This window comes from Phocoena sinus, chromosome 1, assembly GCF_008692025.1.
Source record: "Phocoena sinus isolate mPhoSin1 chromosome 1, mPhoSin1.pri, whole genome shotgun sequence".
NCBI lineage: Eukaryota > Metazoa > Chordata > Mammalia > Artiodactyla > Phocoenidae > Phocoena > Phocoena sinus.
The window spans coordinates 154782357-154807026 of NC_045763.1; the positions used below are offsets into that span (position 1 = coordinate 154782357).

General features: G+C 38.5%; 1 pseudogene; it reads left to right on the forward strand.

The window, feature by feature from the left end:
- Window positions 1–2375: 2375 nt before the first annotated feature.
- The window catches only part of LOC116750483, a 38623-nt pseudogene continuing 16328 nt past the window's right edge, over window positions 2376–24670 (forward strand).

Genomic DNA, 24670 nt, shown 5'->3' on the forward strand with positions numbered 1-24670 from the left:
ATTCTTTTTTTTATGGCTGAGTAGTATTTCATTGTATATATGTACCACATCGTCTTTATCCATTCATATGTTGATGGACATTTAGGTTGTTTCCATGTCTTGGCTATTGTGAATATCGCTGCTGTGAAGATCAGGGTGAATGTGTCTTTTTGAATTATAGTTTGGTCTGGATATATGCCCAGGAGTGGGATTGCTGGATCATATGGTAGGTCTATTTTTAGTTTTCTGAGGAACCTCCATACTGTTTTCCACAGTGGCTGCACCAACTTACATTCCCACCAACAGTGTTGTAGGAGGGTTCCCTTTTCTCCACACCCTCTCCAGCATATGTTATTTGTAGACTTTTTAATGATGGCCATTCTGACTGGTGTGAGGTGGTACCTCAGGTAGTTTTGATTTGCATTTCTTTAATAATTGGCAGTGTTGAGCATCTTTTCATGTGCCTATTGGCCATCTGTATTTCTTCTTTGGAGAAATGTCTCTTTAAGTCTTCTGCCTATTTTTTTCATTGGGTTGTTTGCTTTTATTGTCATCAAGTTGTATGAGCTGTTTGTATATTTTGGAAATTAAGCCCTTGCTGGCCACATCATTTGCAAATATTTTCTCCCATTCTGTAGGTTGTCTTTTCATTTTGTTTATGGTTTCCTTTGCTGTGCAAAAGCTTGTAAGTTTGATTCGGTCCCCTTTGTTTATTTTCATTTTTATTTCTATTGTCTTGGGAGACTGACCTAAGAAAACATTGGTATGATTTATGTCAGAGAATATTTTGCCTGTGTTCTCTTCTAGAAGTTTTATGGTGTCAGGTCTTATGTTTAAGTCTTTAAGACATTTTGAGTTTATTTTCGTGTATGGTGAAAGGATGTGTTCTAACTTCACTGGTTTATATAAGGCTGTCCAACTTGTGGAAACGACTGTCTCTTTCCCATTATATATTCTTGCCTCCTTTGTCAAAGATTAACTGAGGTGTGTGGGTTTATTTCTGGGCTCTGTATTCTGTTCCATTGATCCATATGTCTGTTTTTGTGCCAATACCACGCTGTTTTGATTACTGTGACTTTGGAGTACTGTCTGAGTCTGGGGTGGCTATGCCTCCAACGTTGTTCTTTTTCTTCAGGATTGCTTTGGCAATTCTGGGTCTTTTATGGTTCTGTATGAATTTTACGATTATTTGTTCTAATTGCGTGAAAAATGTCATGGGTAATTTGATAGGGATCGCATTAAATCGTAGATTGCTTTGGGTAGTATGAGCATTTTAACAATATTAATTCCTCCAACCCAAGAACATGAGATATCTTTCCATTTCTTTGAATCATCTTCACTTTCCTTTATTAATGTCTTACAGTTCTCAGCGTATAAGTCTTTTGCCTTCTTGGTGAGGTTTATTCCTAAGTATTTTATTTTTGGGGTTGTGATTTTAAAAGGCATTGTTTTTTTACATTCCCTTTCCGATATTTCATTGTTGGTATAAAGAAATGCAACCAATTTCTGTATGTTAATCTTGTATTCTGCTACCTTGCTGAATTCGTTTATCAGTTGTAGTAGTTTTCATGTAGAGTCTTTAGGGTTTTCTATATATAGTATCATATCATCCGCATCTAATGACAATTTTACCTCTTCCTGAAGGAATTAATCTTGAAGTTCTACTAAGACTTTTGGGATACCTGTTTTAATGAGGCACTACTTCCTGCCTGAGATTGCACTATGCACCAGAGATTCTAGAATTAGCATAATACAACTAATAATGCAAACAACAACAACAGATCTTCACAAACCTTCCTTGCAAGGAAGTAAAGTCCACTGGAAAAACAGACAGGTGAAACACACATTCCAAATGGCAGTGATTCTCAAACATTTATGTGCTGAAAAATCATGACAAGCATGATAACCAGGGCAATTACTAGACCCCTTCTCCAGCTGGTCAGGTGTAAGGTCCTGTATCTCTATTTTTGGTGAATGCCTCCAGGAGAGTCTGAGACAGATGTTCTCAGTTGTCGTCAACCTTTAGTGTGCATCAGATTTGCCTGAGAATATTGTTAAAACACAGATTGCAGGGCTCCAGTGCCAGAGTTCTAACCAGTTCCCAGGTGTGGCTGATATTGCTGGCCCAGGGACCACATTTTGAGAACCACCTTTCAGAACTCTGCAGTATGCAGTTGTGTGTGTTGTGAATGCAGTATGCGGTTGTGTGTGTTGTGAATGAGCCGGGCCCAGAGAACCAAAGGAGGGCAAAGGGACTGCCCTAAATTAGTCAAAGGTAACAATAGCAGCTAGAATTGATTGACCCAAGAAAAAATTATAAGAACTTTACCTGCATTTGCTCATTTAATCCTTTCAGTAAGGTACATAGGTGCTACTTAGTGTTCCTCTTTTACAGGGGTGTCCAGAGAAGGCAACTACTTTGCCCACGTCCTAAACTGGTAAGTAACAGATTAAGAATTCAAGTCTAGGAAGTCTGATTCCAGAGCCTACACCTCTACCCTTTCTGCATGTAGAGAGGAGTAAAGGGTTGTCAGTGAAGCCTTCCTGGGGGCCCTGGCCTCTGAGTGTAGATAGAAGGATGAGTGGACATAAAGCTCATTATTTGTGTGTGGTGGGGGTAGGGGAGGAAGTATGAGGGCTTCCAGAAGAGCCCGCCCTCCCCATACATCTGCTGTAAGCAAGTCTGATGATCAGGAGTCCGGAACATGAGTATGACTATGGGATACTGAGAAGGGTTCTAGAACCCTGAGGTTAGAGTTCTGGATCAGTTAGTAGGTAACAGAAAGTGAATGAGTGATCTACCTTACTTTCCACGGGTAGCAGGAAGTTTGGAGATAGTCCCTCTAGCGTTAGTCCAGCTGCTGAAGGGCATCACCAGGGGACTGGGTTGCTTCGCTCTTCCAGCTTCCACATCTCTAGCACGTCCACATAGCTTCAAAGTGACCCCAGAATCTCCAATAGTGTTCCAACAATTTGGGCAGGAAGAAAGAAAAGGAAAAAAAAAAAGAAATTAAGTAAGAAAAAAAAGGCAGTGTCTAACTCAGAGAGCAAATTTTTTACCACAGATGGTCAGCAGACTTGCACTTAGATCTCATCAGCTCGGATTTTAAACTGGCCACCTTAGCCTTAAGGATAATGGGGTCTCCTAAACCAGGGCTCTGATAGTAAGGAATAAGGAGAGAGTGGTACTGATTAGCAGTGCCTGCTGTCCCAAACAAATATTATCCCCAAACTATTTTTTTGTATCCTATATTTTACTTTAAAGAATGGAGGGGAAACATTATGTATCTGTAAATAGCCTTTTAGAAAGGGTACAATTATATAGTTATACAACCCCCTGGAGGGCTCCTTTCTTCTAAAATCTCTTTAAAAACTGTTCAAGGTTAAGGACATTTTAATCTTAATTTAGTAACTTGCAGTCGATTATCTTGGAATGACATCCTCTCTCTGCAGATGTTCTGTCAGGCTTTAGAAAATTCTAGAAGTGGGCAGAGAAGTGTTATGGTGCATGTATTTGCAATATGCACGTCTTTGAAATGAAATCCATTTAGGGACCAAAAGGCATTTCACGTCTTTGCTATACATTTTCACATATTTGCCTTTCCAGAATTCCTTTGAGCAAATCTGTTAGATGTAACCCATCCGTTTCTCCCATCTGAATTCTTTATTACTAAACATTCCTCAGTATGCTCTCACTCCCCTCTGTCAAAGGCGTTTCTCTGGGTCCTCACCCTTCTCATCTCATATGTGAATGCGTATCTTAAACTGAAGCAACAGTCTGCTATGACTTCCCCATAACTTGAAGAACCCGTCTTTGTGGGAAAAAAAGTAGACTTACTAACTTAAAAGGTAAAATGTGCGCAGTGTTTCTGAGAATTAAAAGCTAAGATAAAAACATAAGCAATGGAAACAACTTACAGTGGATCCTTTTCAAAGACTTTATTTTACAGAGAAGGCAACTGAGGTTTAAAGAAAAAATGCGTTAGTTAAACACTAAATAATAAACCTTAAACCTCAGTGGAGCAACACATGGACAGTTCATTTCTCACTCACTCAGGAGTGTAGTATGGACTTTGGTGGTCTGAGGGTCAGTTTTCTGCTCAGTTATTCAGGGACCCACCACCTTCATCAAGTGGCTCTACGTTTGTCCTAAAAAGGAAAGGAGAGAAGAGAGGAAGCTGCAAGCTACAATTATCAACTCGTTATCCTTCAGACATAAACTCTTCAGGTCACCTCTGGTCACATTCTTTGGGATAGAACCATACCCAGATGCAAGCGGAGATGGAGAATGTTGTTCCTATCTTGGTCCTAGTGATGCCTCTACAGGCTGGAGGAGCTAATTAAAGTGTAGTCAACAGCTCGTTGTTTCTGCCACAATGAGTGATTAGCCTAAGACTGTGGATTAATTATGTGTGTGTGTCACATATACATATAATACACACAAACATATATATGTGTGTGTATATATACATTTTTTAGCATGAGTTGACACAGGGGGCTTCTGCCTTATCAAAAGAGTACAAACTGCCTCTTGTTGCTTTTTCTTAATTGAAGTTGACTACTACTATCTATTTCCGTTCGTTTTGCTACCCTCCCCCACCTTTCAGTATTATATGAAAACTCTGAAAGAAATAATTTCAAAGTTTCCAGTGCTTTTAAAGGTAATAGAATACTCAGACCTTAACAATTTTCCTGTGCGAAACTTTTGCCAGACTAAAATAGTTAACTTATGAAAAGTAAATTTAGATTGATACAAAAGAGAGAATAAGCTGATTTTTTTTTTTTTTTACACAAATGCCCTGAGCCAGGGTGGAATATAAATGGAAAACTGGAGGAATTTAGATCCTTTTATTGTAATTTTAAATATTTTTAATTGTAAAAATAATACAGGCTCATTGCAGAAACTCCAAAATTGAAAGGATTTAAAGAAAAAAGGAAAAATAACTCAAAATCCCATTTCTGATAAATCATCTCTGTAACATTTTTGAGGGTATCTTTTGAAACTTTTTTGTGACGGGGTGCATATAAATACAATGCAAGTATAAAATACCTTTAATTATTATATCCAACTACAAAACAGTTCTATAACATTTTTATTTAGTAATATAAGTATGATTACTCATCACCTAATAAAAATCTGCAGCATCATTTTTAATGGTTGAACAGCATTCTATTATTTATTTAACCAGTCCCTACTGTTCAACATTTAGATTATTCCTGTTTTGCTTTGCTAAACAATGAGACAAGCATCCTTGTTCATATGTCTTTGAGCATTTGTTTATTTCCTTGGAATGGACTTCCAGAACTTGAATGGCTGGTTGTCAGTTCTGGTACATACTGACATCTTGTCTTCCAGAAAGGTTACCGTGCTTTTTATTTCTACCAAGAATTTAACATCCAGTGTGGTTTCTTACACACACTCATCAGTACCAGTATTATCAATATCAATACCAGTATTATCAAGTTTTTTAAAACTTTGTCATTCTAGTCAGTAAAATATGACACCTGAATTATTTTATTTGTATTTCTTTGATTAATAATAGCAAGGTTGAACATATTTTCCTATCTTTATTGGCTGTTAATACTTTTTAGTTTGTGACTTTATGACATCCATTTTTCATCGACGTATAACAACCTTTTATATATCAATGTGTTTATTTTGTTGTTGTAAATGCAATTCTTTTCTCTTCATTTATTAATTTTTATTTTGTGTGTGTTGAACTTCTTTAATACTGTCAAGTCTATTCAAAAACCCTTTAATGAACACGACAAATGTGGAAAATCAGTCATTCTCCTGCATTTTGTAATCAAAGTATTTCCTTTTGGGCAGTATGGAAATGTAAGTTCTTACTTCATCTTATGGTTGGAAAGAATCTATTCCCTCGGAAAGGGATTATAGTCTCCATGATGCAGTAATGGGAGATTTTATAGGGTAGGCAGGGTCTACAGAAGAAAAAACCCTAAATCACACTCCATTGGTGGTTGCCTTATTTATAAAAATGGCATTTGAGGTTGTGCGACTGCCATCAGGTAAGCAAAATTAATTTTTAGCATGAAGTACTCCTATCAGCAAGAACAGCCTAGGATAGGCTAGCGGTAAGAAGTGAGGGGTTATGGGATTGGGGCATAGCCTCTGTTTCCTCCAATGCAGCTGGAAATTTAAACTCTGGGGCTCCTGCTTGATCCAATCAGCCCAGCTAGTATGTGTTGCCAGGTAGGGTGAATAGACTCAGAAGTACAAGAGCTCATCCTTGGTCCCCTCTGGAAATGAGCAGAGAACACTGTGTCAAGCAGAGGTGATCAGTCCATGGTCTGGAGACTTGGATCTCCTCACATAGTCCTTAAAGTCAGGGTGAGACAAAATGCCAATACAAATTATATTGATGACAGTATCAATGAGGTGACATTGAGTCCTTTGACCCAACGTGTGTCTGCAGTGTGCCATCCATTAGTAAATGGGCAAAGCCATTTGACAGATCTATCTGATACAATGAATGAATCTGACACTCATATTTTGAAAAACTGAAACTGTATCCGTTTGTCAAGAACAGTGGCTACTTGTTCTGCTTTATTCCCCCTGGTAGAACTAGGTAACATTGCAGGCAGTAAGACGTTCCGGCATTTCACCCTGGAGTAGCCCCAAAACTGAAGAAGCTGTCTTATCAGTAGTTAGCTCCTTGTCACCAAGAATATTAAAGTAGATTTGTATGATTAGCAAATTAAAGAGACTGTAGTGCCTACCACTACTGTATTCACTAAGGCACCCAAGTTATTCTAAAGAAATCCTAATAATACATTAGGACCGTTTTGAATATTTTTATTTGATTAGCCATAATCTTCTAGTTATAACATCCATCACCATTTTGACCACTGAAACTTGGCCTTCTTTTCTTACAGCCTAGCCCTGTGGTCTTGGGCTAATCACTAACCTGCTTAGATACAATTTTCTTCTCTATGAAATAGAAACAATATTATATGCTTTGAAGGGCTGCAGGAAGATGAGCTGTAATGTTTATCAAGTGCCTAGTAAGTAGCCTGGCCCATAATAAATACTTGGCTAATTGTAGATGTTAGTTTCATTTTTAGTTTTATTTCCAAACATTGCTCTTTACTTTTGGAACTCTAAAATTTGTTTTGAGAGTGGAGGACTTGTTGTTTGGATTCCTCCAACACTCTGTATATTGTGTACTTCTCTCCCTACATCATTTATCTTAATGGAATAAATGATCTTTGGTCTGGTGATTCCAAGGTGACGAGGAGCTAAGTGGAGGTTCAGTATACACCTGGAAGTATGGATTTTCATGCCCAGTGCAAATGTGAGAAAGGCATTATTCCCACATTATAAAGGGGGTAAAGACCTCCAACTTGAGGAGACTCTGGGTTGAGAGATGAGAGCTTTACAGGTACTGTGTTTATCCTACAGGGTACCACAGGGGCTTTTATGTTCTGTAGCAAGAATTTGCACCTTATACCCTTGTAGTTAGAAGTAAAGCGAACCACATAACTAATATCTAGTAAGCATTAGAGTTAGAATAAATACCATTTATTTAACGTTTCCTTTGTGTTAAGCATTTTACAGTTACAACATATGGATGGATACTATATTGTAATGGTTAAGAGTGTAGTTTTTTGAGCTGGATAATCCTGGATTGGAGTCTCATCTTTATTACCTCTTTTTTTTCCGTTTTATTGAGGTATAATTGACAAAATTGTAAGATAGTCAAAGAGTATATCATGATGATTTGATATACATACGCGTTGTAAAAGGATCCTTCCCATCACGTTAATTAATACATCTAACAGCTCATGACACCTTTTTGCTTTTTTTCTTTTTTTGGTGAGAACACTTAAGTTCTATTCTCTCCGAAAATGTTAGTTATACAATACAGTATTATTGACTGTAGTAACTATGTTATACAGTAGATCCTCAGACCTTATTCATCCTACAGCTGAAAGTTTGTACCCTTTTACCAGTCTTCCCCTCTTTTCCCCACCCACACCCCAGCCCCTGGCAACCAGTTTTCTACTCTGTTTCTATGAGTGTGGCTTTTTTTCTTTTTAGATTCCATATATAGATGATATCATTCATATTTATCCTGTCTGGCTTATTTCATCAGCATAATGCACTCCTGTTTCATCTATATTGTCACAAATGAAAGGATCTCCTTCATTTTTTTAAGGCTGAATAATATTTCATTACCTCTTAAATGGGTGACTTTTGGTACATTGTTTACACTTTCTAAGCCTCAGGGTTTCTTTTCTTCTGTTAAAAAAAAATATATATATATATATATATATATATATATACTAACAGGTTATTTTCTGATATGTGGAATGTTTGTTGAATCAACAGATAATTAGTTGAGATCATAAATGTGACACTTAGCACTGTATTAACATTTATTAATACTCTCCCTGTTAATTTCTACAATAAATTGTATAATAAGTAACAATAATAATAGTACTACTAGTAGTTTTAGAAAATGCATAGGATGTGCCAGGCATCATATACTGTACTATCCTCCTTCATGTGCACCACAAGTTACATGTGGATATCATCTTCCACGTTGTTTCCTTTAAAGAAAATTGAAGCTCAGCAAGATTGAGTAGCTTGCTCCGGATGTGAACTCAGGTCTGAATCACTCCACATATAGGTTCTTAATGACTCCATGTCTTTAATTCCACATCTGCATTTGTTTGTTGTTGTTTTTAACTTTCCAAGCATGTGATGTGAAATTCCTTTCTCTTTGGGGAATTTTCCACTTTGTGGGTCTTGGTGAGAAACAGAGCCTTCCTCTCGTTATACAAGCTGAACATGTCAGATACACTGTTTACTCACATGCTCAGTCTCCCTTACAGATGGAAAACAGTCGGGCGACCTCGGGTTGGCCAACTGTACCCCTCTCTTGGATTTTGAATTACAAATAAATGATGTAAAGAAGCAAGGCCAGCAGTGCTGGGTCAACCTCCTGTTTCCTGATCCTGCTTGGTAGCAAGGCCAGCTAGGACTTATAACATCCCTTTGGCCTGATCCTATAATTGCAATAGCATAGCCTTGGCTTTCGGTTGTTTAGTCTGCTTCTAGTTACTGAGACCTAACCATAAACTTCCAGAAGTTTCCTTTTCTACTCAAATTAGCCGTATCTGGTTCCTGATGATTACAAATAAGACCTTTCCTGATATACAATGGTGACCTATTTATCCAGGCAGATGTAACATCATCCTGGCGGGGACAGAGGGCAGGCAAGTTCCTTGAACAGCTGAACAAGAAGAAAAAGACCTAAGAAGGAAGAATTGAAGCCAGTTCTGCTTGTGTTATAATTCTACCCGCAGCTGCCTCTGTTTCACAGACCACATGCTAAGGACCACGTCCCTTCTCCTGTAACAGACGAGCAAAGTAGACCCAGGCCTTCCAACCCAGAGACCAGCTGAGCTGTACCGTGGACAATCTAGGATGTGAAAGACTTCACTCAATGTCTTCGTCACTTGACACATTGTTCCTCTCTTTGGGAAGTAGCTTCTTTGTGTGACAAGAATATGCTAAACCAACACTTAAGTGGACAGAGGTGAAAGATGCCAAAATTAGCTACAGAAAAAAAGGTGAAAAGACTTGTATTTTCTGTTATTTGAAGGTGTTAAGACCCCACATAGAATATGAGTCCTTTAAAGGAAAGTTGTGAATGGCCCAGGGAATGTTGAATTTCCATGTGGCAATATGTTCTTGATCGGTCATGATGATGATGATGGTAGCATCAGTAGCATTTATCAGTGTTTCCTGGGTGAGAGGCACTTTATCCTAATGACCTTTTATCCCCATTACGACCCTGTGAAGTAGGAAATACTGTTTCAGCATCTTCAGCGTTTTTCTTTTTCTTTTTTTTTTTTATCAGGAATTTACAGTTGGGTGGTAGAACGACCAGAACTGGACACTAGCCTTTCCTGAATTCCCAGAGTGTGATCTTAGCAGTTGTATTGCCTGATGCAGAGCCATGTAAATGTTGCCAAAGCAATGAAGCGTGTACCTATTTCTAACAGATTCTAACTCAGAAGCTCTGGGGTTTAAGTGCAGAGCAGTTGAGTGTGATTGTCTTTACAGACAGTAGATGACTTAAGTTGTTTAAAAGTATATTTGCATATTGCACTACACTGTCATATCTGTGATTGGTTAGCTATTGAGTAACTAACACAAATCCCAATCCCATCTCTAATCTCATTCATCTCTTGTATGATATTTGACCTAATTGAGGCAGTACTTTTTTGTTCTTTCCCACAAATACACATCGAACATCCAAAACATGCTTACCATTTGTGAGCATATTCTCTTAGTTATTTAGGAGTTGAGTAAAAGTGAGAGAGAAGGGCTTCCCTGGTGGCGCAGTCGTTGAGTGTTCTGCCTGCCCATGCAGGGGACGCGGGTTCGTGCCCCGGTCCGGGAAGATCCCACATGCCGCGGAGCGGCTGGGCCCGTGAGCCATGGCTGCTGAGCTTGCGCGTCCGGAGCCTGTGCTCCGCAACGGGAGAGGCCACAACAGTGAGAGGCCCGCGTACCGCAAAAAAAAAAAAAAAGTGAGAGAGAAAAAGACACATAAATATGAAATACGGTCATCATTTTTTTAATATCCTTTATGTTGTTAATCCCTCTTAGCATTTACTGCCATTCACTCATTTGTATTATTTGGGGTATAGCAGTTTATTCACACAGCATTTTTACATATGGCTTATCATTTGTATTCTATTTTAATAACACTAATAATTATAGACTATTGACAAACTCATCAGATCCTACATATTCATTTCAAAATCATGAAAATAAGGTGGAAAATGAGGTGTAAAGTGGAAAATCTATGTGTACGTTTTCATTGGTGGAATGAGGAGCTACCTGAATATCACTCCTTTAGCTTTTCCTTCAAATGGTGCACTTTTTCCTCCATGCATAGGAGTCACTTCCATTAGGTAAACAGTAGTCTTGAGGGCAAACCTCAGAAGTAGAAACAGGAGAACTTTTCAGTTATGGTAAAATCAAACATATTTTTCTTCAGTAGGGGAAAAAAAATTCTTCATGAGAAGTTCAACCGCCATGAGTTCCATGGTGAAAAACTTTCCACTTATAGATGCAACTTCCCCCAGAATTCTGAGAAATGTCGGTAGTAGAGAGGGGTGTTGCATACACCTGTTTCATTTCCCTCTGACTTTTCCTTCTCCTTTCTCTATTGACATTAAAATCTATAGTGAAAGCACATAGTAAGCAGTCTAGGACAAAATCTAGAATTATTCTTATGTGATCAAATGTACTAAAATAACAAAAGCAAATCTTATTTCTAGCTAATAAAATAGCATTCCTTATATGATATCATATTATGGCAGAAAAGAAATATATGCATCTATTTTCTTCTATATTAAGACTGCTAAGGAGTGGGGACCCATGAACTAAATCAATTGTTTTGGGATCAAGTTGTAGTTTCTGGTGGCCATCCTTCTTAGCAAGTTTTCAGAAGCAAATGTAGTTCGTTTACTATCACCAGTAAATGTGCAATTGTGTAGATTTTTGGAAAAAAGTATTATCAAATATATATTCTTTAAAATGATTTGTGTAAATTTATCTATTCATATTATTATTCTCCCCAAGTAAATCAAAATCTATATACTGTGTTTTTCTTCTATATCTTAAAAGGGGAATGTATGTTGAAACTTATTCAAATATTTATTAGGTGTCTACTAAGTGCCAGGCACTCTACTAGGCAGTAGAGCTGTTGTATTAGAGGTGGAAAATGTCCTTGACCTCCAGAACTGATACTCTTGTAAGAGAAATACTGGGTCAAACGAAGTCAACAGTTTCTTTGCTACAGAGCTTTTTACCAGTCTTGTGAATTATGAGTCTCTGATAAGGAGATGTAGTGGACAACAGATCCCAAATTTATTTGAAATCTTTTCCTTCATGGACTGTCTCATAGGATTTATGATCCACTGAACACACTTGAGAGACACTAGTATTCTGCAGTGGTTAGTTAATTGTTTTCTATTAAACAACTATATACTGAATCCATGATATTATTATCTGGATTTTTTGGAGGACACAATGATGTACACGGCTACTGTGATGATAAGGGGGTCCAGTTTAGTTAAGAAGAGAAACCACAGGAGTTATAACTTAATGTAACAAAGAAATACACACACATATACATATATTTATATGTAAATTACTATTTATATAGTATACAATGTCTTCTGAAGAAGATAGAGTTGTTTGTAACTTGGGATCTCACAGGAGGTTTCACAGAGAAGGTAGACCCTGAGCTGGGCAGAATTTCAGTAAGTTAATTTGGTTCTGACTGTACGATAAAATCAGGTATTTGCACTGGTCAATCTGACCTTGATGGAACAGCATTCCATTTGCAGGGAATAGTGTGATCAAACATGCAGTGGTGGAGATTGCCAGATTGTAATATTCCAGTACCTGGAAAGTGTTGGAACATCTGCTTTCTCCACGGTCTAGAAAAGTGAATCTCAAGTGAAATGCACGTATAATGGAGGCCAGTGCTCTTTACTTTGTACACTGCTTTGATTCTACAACATGCAACAATGTAGTGATCTGTTTCAGATTGTCATTATTCGAGAGGGTTCTTAGTAACAGGAGTGGAAAAGGAAGACCTCTCTTCCTGTGTTTCTGCCCTATGCTCTTAAGCCAGAAAAGGTGCCAACATCACTGACCTGACCTTGTCTCAGGTATCTATCAGGATCTACTAGAATCATTCTAGTGAAAGGTAACTAGACGTCCAAAGGACTTAAAAGATACACTATAACCTTTGTATACTTTATATACCTGCTGAAACAAAAATGTCACCTGAGTGGTCCCCTTCCCTAGAAATACCAGTATGTTTTTCCAGTGCATGGCAGAACTTTGCAGGTAAAACTGGGATAAAGGTGAAGAACAGTCTTAAAATTCTAGTCCTTGAATAGCACCTAACACACAACAGGTTTTCAATAACCTTAGCAACAGTATTCACAAATAATGACCATCAGCGTAACTGCTCTTTTGTGCCAAAATACATTACCATATTCCTTTTTTTCCTTCAGCTTTACAACTTGGGTTCTATTATTGTTTCCATTTTACAGATTAGGCAAGTGAGTCTCAGAGATGCTAAGTCACTTGGGCAAGGTCACAGAGCTTGTAGGAGATAAACCTGCACCCTTACTGTTGGATCCTACAAACCAGACCATAATTTAAGTCCTTCAAAATATACCTCAGAACATTTGAATAAATTAATGAATAAATCCTCCTAGTCAGACTGACCAGATCATTATATTAGGTTCAGCTATAAGTGGAGGAAAGTCATAATCATAGTTGGACAGTTAATACAGTAATTTACTTGCTTTGAATTTTCTAAATGATGTTTAGCTGGTAGTTTCATGATGATAACCATCGAATAAAAACAGGCATATTTTGATGTTTGGAATAAGATCTCATATTGAGTAAAATACATATTGATTCCTAGACCTATATGATGTGAGTAACAGATGACGTTGAGATGTCATCCAGAAGTACTCCTGTGCAGTTCATCGTGTCAACCCAGCTAATAATTTTAGAATGTTCAGAGTGAATAATATATGCAGCCATAAAGCATATTTCTAATCAATGCAAATAATATTTTTCCTATGCTAAACCCAGAGTTAAGTTATAACACGCATCATAAGATTAATGGGCCATTTTTTCTTCATCACTTTGCTAGATTTCTTAGTCTGGAAACCATTCAGAAGGTTGCGAATTGGAGCTGAGCAGTAGTAGTGAGACTGTGCCTCTGATGATGAAACTATTTCCACCCCGACCCCTACTGCTCCCTTCTTGGGAAAGAAGGCAACATGTCTCCTAGAAAAAGTCACAGGTTCATAAGCTGGCTTGTATAATACGTTTGGAGGAATAGTGTGTCTTTTAAGCAGAGCCTATCTCGGCATCTAAAATAATTTTTACCTACCATTTAATGAAATTAACACTCACTTTGAGGCTCGGTCTTTTGCCATTTGACTCCTGGATCACGTCTATGGATATATTTTTTTCTTGAGACGAAGTGTGAACCCAATATAGTATCCATCATTCATTCTATCTAGCTGATGTACATCCTCTGAAGCACAAGCTCCCTGAGGCCAGGCACTTTATCTGCTCTATCAGTGTAGCCCTGATGCCTAGTGTCTAGCTTTTGGAGATTCTTAATAAACATTTGTACTGAATAAGGTATGTATATGGTGAGCAAAAGTTGGCTTCCCATTTTACAGTCAAGAGTATCCCACTCATGTTCTGTGAACACTGGATAGCAGAATCTTACTGTTATTTTTCTGTTCCCTTTGCAAGATTCCTGAAAGGGCATTCCTGTCCTTAGAATGTCCATCTCCTCCCATCTTCCTGGAGAATAACTCTTTTTTCTTAAATACTTAGCCCCATTATTGACTCTTTAAGATCTAATGTATTACCTCCTTACAAACAGGAAAATGCAGTGCTTTTTTTTTTTTTCCGACAATGTATCACCAGAAAATTATTCTAACACCTGAAATTCTGGACCTAAAATGCCTGGGCTAGTGGTTCTCAAAGTCTGGTACCCAGACCAGCACATCAGCTGCACGTAGGAATTTTTAGAAGTGAAAGTCTTGGGCCCTGCTCCAGACCTGCAGACTCGGACACTCTGGGGGTGGGGCCCACTACCTGTTTCAGCAAGCTCTCTGGGTGATGCTGATGCATACTCAAGTTTGAGAGCCACTGCTTAGACCTAGAGCTTAAGGTTTAGGCTTTGGACAGATCTGAGTCCTAAACACTACTGAGACACTGGAGTGACCATGAGCAAGTTACTTTTGGGAACCTCCTAGCATCTGTGTGCCTTGCTTAGCTAATAGTGATTTTAATTAATGAGAATAATGCACACGGTGTACTCAAGAGAGTAACCAAAGCATACATTATGTTCCATAAATTCTAGCTGTTTACCATTATCATCAATCAGAGCTTACTGACACATCCTGAAGACATTCTTCTAATAAGTGTAATAATGTGGTTTGTAAAATTAACAGCTTAGAAGAGCATATTATGAAGTTCATCAGACAGGGTCTCAGCAGGAAATCAGGGGTACATCAATAGGGATAAATTGAGCCCAATGTAGAGAATCAAGAGATAGTGTAGTGCCCTGGGTTCAGTAAAAGTGTGGCTGCTTTATAGGAGATGAAAGAGAAAGGAAGCCTTGCTGGAGAGAGAGTCCTCCCCAAAGATGCTGTGATGCCCCACAGAGAAGCACTATACGTTAGTTGGGGGATGCAGCCAACTCCCAGCAATTTGGCCAGAATTAATACCCTAACTTCACTCCCCTCCTTCATTCCCTACAATCTTCTATTGGTACTCTTCACTGGTGAGCCAAACAGAAGCCAGAGCAAGGACACTTACTAAGATAGGCCATGCAAGCCATCCATATAGAGTTGGGTGAAGAAAGGATGTGGAAGGGCAAATAGGACATATTTCCCGCAGGTGGTGGGCGAGCTGTAAAATCACTCGCCCTTCTAACATCATTGCCATTGCAGGAGCACGGAGGAGCAAGTGGTTAGTTCTGACTTGGCAGATCCAGGAGACTGCAGGACGGAACTGGTATATGAGTTGGGCTTTAAAGGTAGATTTGAATTTTAATGGAGAGTATGGAGTAAGAAATGGTGAAGAACCAAGGGAAAGGGAGATTCATTGCAAATGGAGAAAAGAAAAGTGGCATGAAGACAAGAAAAGTCAAGACTTATGGAAGAGATAGCAAATACTCTGCGTGTGACTGGAGCAGAGAAAGGGTAGACAAAGGCTGGAAGTTAAGATGAAGTCATCCTTGAATAACATTAAAGTTTCCTCCTTTAACCTCAATTTCCACCTTCTACTCCCTTCACTAACATTGAAAAATTAAAAGTGAATTTGACTGGGTTGGTGGCAATGGCAGTATGAAGCAAAGAGAGGAGAATAAGAGTAAAAACTTTAGTAGTACCTTGGTGAAGCTGGGTAAATGATGGGTGTTGGTGTCACGTCAAAGCATGGGCAAGTGATTGTGACAAATATAGGCTTATTTCTTGACTATATGACTTCAGTTAAGGTACTTAAGCCCTCTAGGCTGCAGTCTCCCAACCTTGTAAAATGGGGATAAAACCTCGCTTCCTCCAAGGTTTCTGTGAGGATCTAATGAGCAATGGAAGTAAGAGTTGAGTCCAGTAATCAGTTTTTAATACATATAAACTAATGTGAGGATAAGGGTAAGAATACTTGCAATCATTTATTGAATACTTATTATGTGTCCAATATTGTGCTAGTCTATTTACATCTTTTCTCACTTAGCTTTCTTTTCTCTTATCTGCCTTTCTATAGGCAAGAGATAACTGATGGCTCAGTTATGAGGAAACGCAGTTGTGAGGAAAATGTCAGAGGGAAAATGTACCAGAAAGTTAATTCCTAATGGATCTGTCAGCCTTAAACAGAGCATGTCTGTGCTAAAATGTGTAAAATATCTGTGCTACAACTACTCAATTGGACAAGTTTTGAGAAAGTATTAACTTAATGAATAGGCATAAACAGCTTGGAGCTTTTCGGAGGGTATGTGGTAATATTAGTATTGGTGTGATGACTTTTGAAAGTTCTATGGCGTATAGAAGTCAAAAAGAAGACCCGGAAAGGGGGAAAACTCTCTCTGAAAGTTATTGGGGAAGTCTGGCTAGTAAGACTCCAAAAGGGAGAATCAGTAAGAGGCCAGGTTATTCATAGGCCTTCTAAGAATGTGTCCATGAGAAATATTTACAATGATTGGATGCCGGAATAAAGGAGAACACTGGCTCCATAAATGGTAACTTATTTTACACAAACAGGCTGATGATAAAAATAATGAAAATCTGATGGATTTTTGAGAGTTTCATTGACCAAACTGAGACAAAAGTGCATACCAGCTAGATGCTCATAGTTTTAATCAGTTCCCTTTGGAGTCAAGCAAAGATAGCACCTGAAATGGTAAGGGATGTTTATGCAAGGTCACAAAGATTTTTGGTGGTGCATTTGGGATATAAACCCATTTCCATAAGAATTCTTTCAGAAGTCAAATGTTTGCTTGTCAAAAATAGCATGAACTTACTTCCAGGAAATGTTCTTAAGAAAAAATAATTTGAGTAATGAAGAACACTGATGTAACAGTTAATTTAAGAACCCAGAAATAGAGGTAAAGAGTAAAGCAATTATGGGTTAAGAGTCTACATAAATTCCCCTGGAAGGGGGATATGGTCAGAGATGGCAATTTGAAAACAGTGAGTCACCAAAAGTAAAAGTTTAAATTACAAGCTGTTTTGGGGGTCTTCGAGAGGTTTTATAGATTGAACAACAACAGCAGCAAGGATAAGATATAACGCTGTCATGTCGACTGCAGCCTGAAAAGAAAGCATTGCAGAAAAGCCACATCATCCTGAATTTATATTTCCGTGCATTTGAACAGATTGGAGAGCAGTAAAGTTGTTTTAAGAGCGAGTGATTTAAGTCAGCCAGCTTGTGAATAATATGAGATATTTTTGCATTTACATTAACTTATGTCCATAAATAACGAACTTTAACAATGAACAAAATCCATAATCCTGATAATTAATGCTAAGAAAACTGGAAAGATACCTTTACCTTGAAAAGACAGGATAAAGAAGACAGCATAGAAATTTAGGGAGATTGCAGTTTTGGAAAAATCATATTAACATTTATTAGCTGCTACAGCTTTGAAATGTGATGATTTAAAGAAAGAAGTAGACTGTTGATTTCTAAAAGGTAATGTGTTGGCTGAAAGAGAAGAGAATCTTGTTGAGACCTAAAGTGTTCTTTTAAGGATATATTTCAATGTCATTTCAAAAACTAAACGCATTTCCCATAACAAAACAGTGAGGTTAATGGAATAATGCAGGTGAAAGCTTTTTGGCCCGAAGGAGTTCCGTCCTTTGGAGCAAAGTTTTATTGTTGAACACACCATGACCCAGGCCTGTGAGTGCCAGCACAGTGGCTGTTTTTACAAGCTCTGGTACAATATTCACAGTAGTTCTGGCCTTAGCACTAGGCAAGGATCATTCTTTTTGTATCTTCCAGATTGCTTCCTCTACAGAAATGGGATAATCCCTCCTCTTCTAAACTGGAAAGTAGTTTCTTCCCTCCATAAAACTAGTTTCTTCTCCAGGTTGAGCTTTTCCAACTCTTAGAGGTCTAAAGTGAATGATAGGAAACATACTATATTTGCATCTATTTTTATTTAAGAGTTATCTAAGGAGATTTATCTAATTAAATAGGAATTTCCTAACAGATGCCAAAATAAACAATCAACAAGTTTTCTTTAAAGATCATATATATTATATAACAAGATCCACCTAAGAGTTAAAATATAAGTAGGTATACAATTTAACTATTTAAAGATAATTTTTCTTCTTACCACTGAAGCAATAAGCAGGTAGTAGTACAATTTGGGGAAAACGATATTTCTGGCTTTTGTTTGTTTTATTTTAATTTGTGATATTCATGAGATCTTTTGTGAAGCCTTTGGGTATATAGTAAAATTCATGGGTTTTTAACTTTGTATTGACTCGTATTTTTGTAGGTTTAAAATTTTTCTTCTGGCTTTAATTTATATTATCTCCTTTTACTTCTTCATTTAGAAATAATGTATTTTTCTCAGGATTGCAATCTCAGTGCAGTCCTCTACTTTTCTATTTGTTGGACGTTCTCTTAGACATCTACATTTCTATCTAGTTAGTACATTTCTAGTTTTTTATACAATTGATTAGAACTCTTTAATCTTATGAATTCTTTATATTTTCTCTTTGGAGACAAGATTTATAGGGATTTCCTTGGGCTTAAACTAGAAAGAAAAACGAATTTGCATATGAAATGTTGAAGGCTTTGTTACAAAGTGGACTAACATTATATGTATGTTTGAAATAAACTGCTTCAACCAGAGCACCTAGCTGTTAACCTCCAGATTAATATCTATCATAAAATATGTGCATGCTTCCAACACATGGCATTGCCTCCTATTACTGTATGTCCAGGAGAAATTGTTTTGTCTTCTAGCAAAAGACATTAGCTCTTTGCACATTTTTTTTTTTTTTAATGACAGCTATCCAAAAATCAAGCGTTCCCTTGTATGTAAGGACAGAAAAGGACAATTTTTAGACAGGTCTAATATCCAGTTGTACCTTTCAGTCACTTAGAGAGAAGGCTTAGACCCCTGAAGCCCAAAGTCACAGGTTTTTTAGGATTATGGTGGTATATACCTCCAGTTTATAGAAAAAAAATGCGTTGTAGAAAATCCAAGTTAAATTAGGACTAAAATCCAAGTTAAATCTAGAACTAAAGTTTTACTGCCCCCAATACTTGTAAACTCTAGGTTACTGCTCTGTTGTCCATTTCATCAGTTGCAGAATATTCAAGTTAGTCTTTCAGTGCTAACAAGAACATAAAAATGCATTATGTCTAAAAGCAGAACATGATTGCCAAGCCAGATCTGCGCATTACCTGAGAGTTTGGGGGGCCACCCAAGCGGCATCTACTTGTTTGCTACTGACCTTCAGTTAGACTTGCTCAAGAATTGTTACAATGTAATAACATAAACCCTTACGTACTCTTGAGTTTATTGAAAACACACAGCAAATGTGCACACACACACACACATACACACCAGCACACACCTACTCTAGAGCCTAGAATTTTAAGAGTCAGAACTTTTTACTTGCTTCTGGATTAAGATGGACCCTGTATTTCCTCAGCATGCTAATTAGAAACTCTATAAACAATTCAAAACCAGCTTCTTAAAATTCTGTTTTACAAAAAAAAATTGATGTTAAATATTATCCTCAGAGAGTTCTCCTCTGACTTTTCAAATTGTTTTTTTCTCCCTTCATGGGATAAACAGTTAGGGTTTCTTTTTCTTTGTTTTTTTATCTCTCATTGTAAAAAATTCTATCTTGAAAGCTGATTTATTATTTCTTCCTTAGCATGGATGACATGGGAACAAAGATGATATTTCATCAGTCTTGTTTTTATTTAAGTTGAAAGGTTATATATTTCTACTATCTACTGCAATACTGCTAAATATTTTTATAGTGCTTGTAAATCTTATGACATTATTTTTTTAGTTTGTATTTAAGGCATTTACTCAAAAGGGACCATATGCCTCAGTTCATGTCACTCTATCATCAGTGTGTATGGTCACTCTATTTTCTAATACTTTTAAGATTGGTTTTGGCCCCGACGTTCCTCTGCCAGATTTATTTCCTTTATTTTCCCCTATATAGCACCATTTGGGCCATTTAATATGTAATCTCCCAACTCACCTTTATAGTTATTTTAAACATATGTATGTATTTGAAATACCGAATTGTTTTGTATTTTCTAATTTTTGCAAAAGTAGTAACGACTAAAAATCACATCCTATTCTTTTATTTTCTACTTTCATCTCTACACTTCCAGTGTTGAAGGCTGGACAGATCTGCCCACTTTAGTACTCTGGCAATTAAACAGAACCCTCTTCTGGCAGAAGCCTATTTGAATTTGGGGAATGTATACAAGGAATAAGGGGAGTTGCAGGAAGCAATTGAGCATTACCGGCATGCATTACGTCTCAAACCAGATTTCATCGATGGTCACATTAACCTGGCAGCCGCTTTGGTAGCAGCAGGCGACATGGAAGGGGCAGTACAAGCTTACGTCTCTGCTCTTCAGTACAATCCTGATTTGTACTGTGTTCGCAGTGACCTGGGGAACCTGCTCAAAGCCCTGGGTCGCTTGGAAGGAGCCAAGGCATGTTATTTGAAAGCAGTGGAGACGCAACCGAACTTTGCAGTAGCTTGGAGTGATCTTGGCTGTGTTTTCAATGGACAAGGGGAGGTTTGGCTTGCAATTCATCACTTTGAAAAGGCTGTCACCCTTGACCCCAATTTTCTGGATGCTTATATCAATTTAGGAAATGTCTTGAAAGAGGCACGGATTTTTGACAGAGCTGTGGCAGCTTACCTTTGTGCCCTAAGCTTGAGCCCAAATCATGCAGTGGTACGTGCCAACCTGGCTGGTGTATACTATGAGCAAGGCCTGATGGATCTGGCAATAGACACCTACAGGCGAGCTATTGAATTGCAACCACATTTCCCTGATGCTTACAGCAACCTAGCCAACGCTCTGGAAGAGAAGGGCCGTGTTGCCGAAGCAGAAGATTGTTATAACACAGCTCTGCGGCTGTGCCCCACCCATGCAGACTCTCTGAATAACCTAGCCAATATCAAAGGAGACCAGGGAAACATTGAAGAGGCAGTTCGCTTGTATCGTAAAGCATTAGAAGTCTTCCCAGAGTTTGCTGTTGCCCATTCAAATTTAGCAAGTGTATGGCAGCAGCATGGGATACTGCAGGAAGCTCTGATGCATTATAAGGAAGCTGTTCGAATCAGTCCTACCTCTGCTGACGCCTACTGTAATATGGGAAACACTCTAAAGGAGATGCAGGATGTTCAGGGAGCCTTGCCGTGTTATACTCGTGCCATTCAGATTAACCCTGCATTTGCGGATGCCCACAGCAATCTGCCTTCCATTCACAAGTATTCAGGGAATATTCCAGAAGCAATTGCTTCTTATCACGCTGCTCTGAAGCTTGAACCTGATTTTCCTGACGCTTATTGTGATTTGGCTCATTGCCTGCAGATTGTCTGTGATTGGACAGACTATGATGAGCGAATGAAGAAGTTGGTCAGCATTGTGGCTGACCAGCTGGAGAAGAATAGGTTGCCTTCTGTGCAGCTTCATCATAGTATGCTCTATCCTCTTTCTCATGGCTTCAGGAAGGCTATTGCTGAGAGCCATGGGAACCTCTGCTTGGATGAGATCAGTGTCCTTCGTAAACCACCGTACGAACATCCAAAAGACTTGAAGCTCAGTGATGGTCGACTGCGTGTAGGATACGTGAGTTCTGACTTTGGGAATCATCCTACTTCTCATCTTATGCAGTCTATTCCAGGCACGCACAGTCCTGATAAATTTGAGGTATTCTGTTATGCCCTGAGCCCAGATGATGGCACAAACTTCCGAGCGAAGGTGATGGCAGAAGCGCATCATTTCACTGATTTTTCTCAGATTCCATGCAATGGGAAAGCAGCTGATCGCATCCATCAAGATGGTATACACTTCCTTGTAAATATGAATGGTTATACCAGGGGTGCTCGAAATGAACTCTTTGCTCTCAGGCCAGCTCCTATTCATTCATGTGGCTGGGCTACCCTGGGACCAGTGGCGTGCTTTTCATGGATTATATCATCACTGATCAGGAAACTTCACCTGCTGAAGTTGCTGAGCAGTATTCTGAGAAACTGGCTTATATGCCGCATACTTTCTTTGTTGGTGATCATGCTAATATGTTCCCTCACCTGAAGAAGAAAGCAGTCATCGATTTTAAGTTCAATGGGCACATTTATGACAGTCGGATTGTACTGAATGGCATCGACCTCAAAGCATTTCTTGATAGTCTCCCAGATGTGCAAATTGTCCAGATGAAATGTCCTGGTGGAAGAGACAACGCAGACAGCAGCAATACAGCTCTTAATATGCCTGTCATCCCTATGAATACCACTGCAGAGGCAGTTATTGAAATGATTAACAGAGGACAAATTCAGATAACAATTAATGGATTCAGTCTTAGCAATGGACTGGTAACTACCCAGATCAACGTTAAGGCTGCCACTGGAGAGGAGGTTCCCCGTACCATTATTGTAACCACACGTTCTCAGTACGGGTTACCGGAAGATGCCATCGTGTACTGTAACTTCAATCAGTTATATAAATTTGACCCATCTACTTTGCAGATGTGGGCAAATATTCTGAAGCGTGTTCCCAATAGTGTACTGTGGCTGTTGCGTTTTCCAGCAGTAGGAGAACCTAATATTCAACAGTACGCACAAACTATGGGCCTTCCCCAGAACCGTATCATTTTTTCACCTGTTGCTCCTAAAGAGGAACATGTTCGGAGAGGCCAGCTGGCTGATGTCTGCTTGGACACTCCACTTTGTAATGGACACACCACAGGGATGGATGTCCTTTGGTCAGGGACACCCATGGTGACTATGCCAGGAGAGACTCTTGCTTCCCGAGTTGCAGCTTCCCAGCTCACTTGTTTAGGCTGTCTTGAGCTTATTGCTAAAAACAGACAAGAATATGAAGACATAGCTGTGAAACTGGGAATTGATCTAGAATACCTGAAGAAAATTCGTGGCAAAGTCTGGAAGCAGAGAACATCTAGCCCTCTGTTCAACACCAAACAATACACAATGGACCTAGAGCGGCTCTATCTACAGATGTGGGAGCATTACGCAGCTGGCAACAAACCTGATCACATGATTAAGCCTGTTGAAGTCACTGAGTCGGCCTAAATAATGACTGTGTGCACAGGAGAATTACCCCTGTACCTGAGCCTCAACCTTCTGGGGTAAGGCAACTACTTTCTCCTTATCTGTACAATACCATGTTGCAGATGGGTGACAGACAATGATAAGAAATAGCACAGCCAGACTTGCTTCCTGCATGATCATGATCATGATCGGGAGAGACACAAGAGATGGGAAACTGCTGTTCCACAAGGAGTCTCTGTAGAATTTTGCAGCAGCCAGGTGTCTGGAAGGTCTGGAAGGTAAGTCTGGAAGGTCTGATCTCCCTTGGTCTTCCATGGGATGGATGGTTAGTGTGGAAGGGAGATAGAGATTGCCCAGCCGTTTTGTGATTATCATGGATTGGTTGAGTGTTCTGGATTAATATTTTTCTTTATATTTTGGGTATTGGAGCTTTTAAAAATGTTTGGTTTCAGGTATTTTTATTCATGTGAAGTGTATATGATTCTCTTGAGATAAGGTTTTAAGCTAAAATATTCCTTGTTTTAGTTTCTGAACTCTACAGATAAAAGGGGACTTTGCTGGTGTAGTCTTTTTATAGGTTTAATAAACCACTTGAGCCTATATCAGTCATTTTAGTTTCTGACATAATGTTTGGAACTATCAGTGCTTTGTTGGTTTATAGATGATGACTTAAATTCTTTTTCTGGTCCGCTTCCTTCTTCCCTTCCCCCCACTTGAAAAATTCTCCTGTAACTTAGCTAACAAAAAACCAAGTCTGATTCAAAACCTCCCAGAGTGTTTCTCTTAGACACATCTTCTGATGCCAGTGTTTTACCGTTGACTGCCCCTCTATGCTGCTTCCAAAAGTGATAGTGTGTGATAAGATTTTTACTTTCATTTATAAAGTTTTTTTTTTTTTAGTGAGTCCTGTTCTTCCTTTTTCTTTCAGCAGAAATGAAATCCCAGGTAAGTATAAGTATTCAAATATTTGATCGGTAAGTCCCAGTTATCTCCAGTACATTAAATAACTTTCATCAAAAAACATGTTATAGGTAAAAAGCTCTGAAGGACCAGCTATGTATATGATAATTATGTTTCAGACCTTCTAGGGTATTAAGTATAATAACTTGTCTTCTGGGCGTGGTCTTGAAGTCTTTATGGATTCAGCCTCAGTAGTAGCGAAGTGCACTGCTACTTGGTTTGGAGTACAAATTAGACTTTAGCCCTCCTGGAGGTTGAGTTTTTGGTATTGAAAAGCATAGAAATGAAATTATTGTATTTCAACAAAGGATCGAGGGCTCCAGGCTTAAACAAGGCA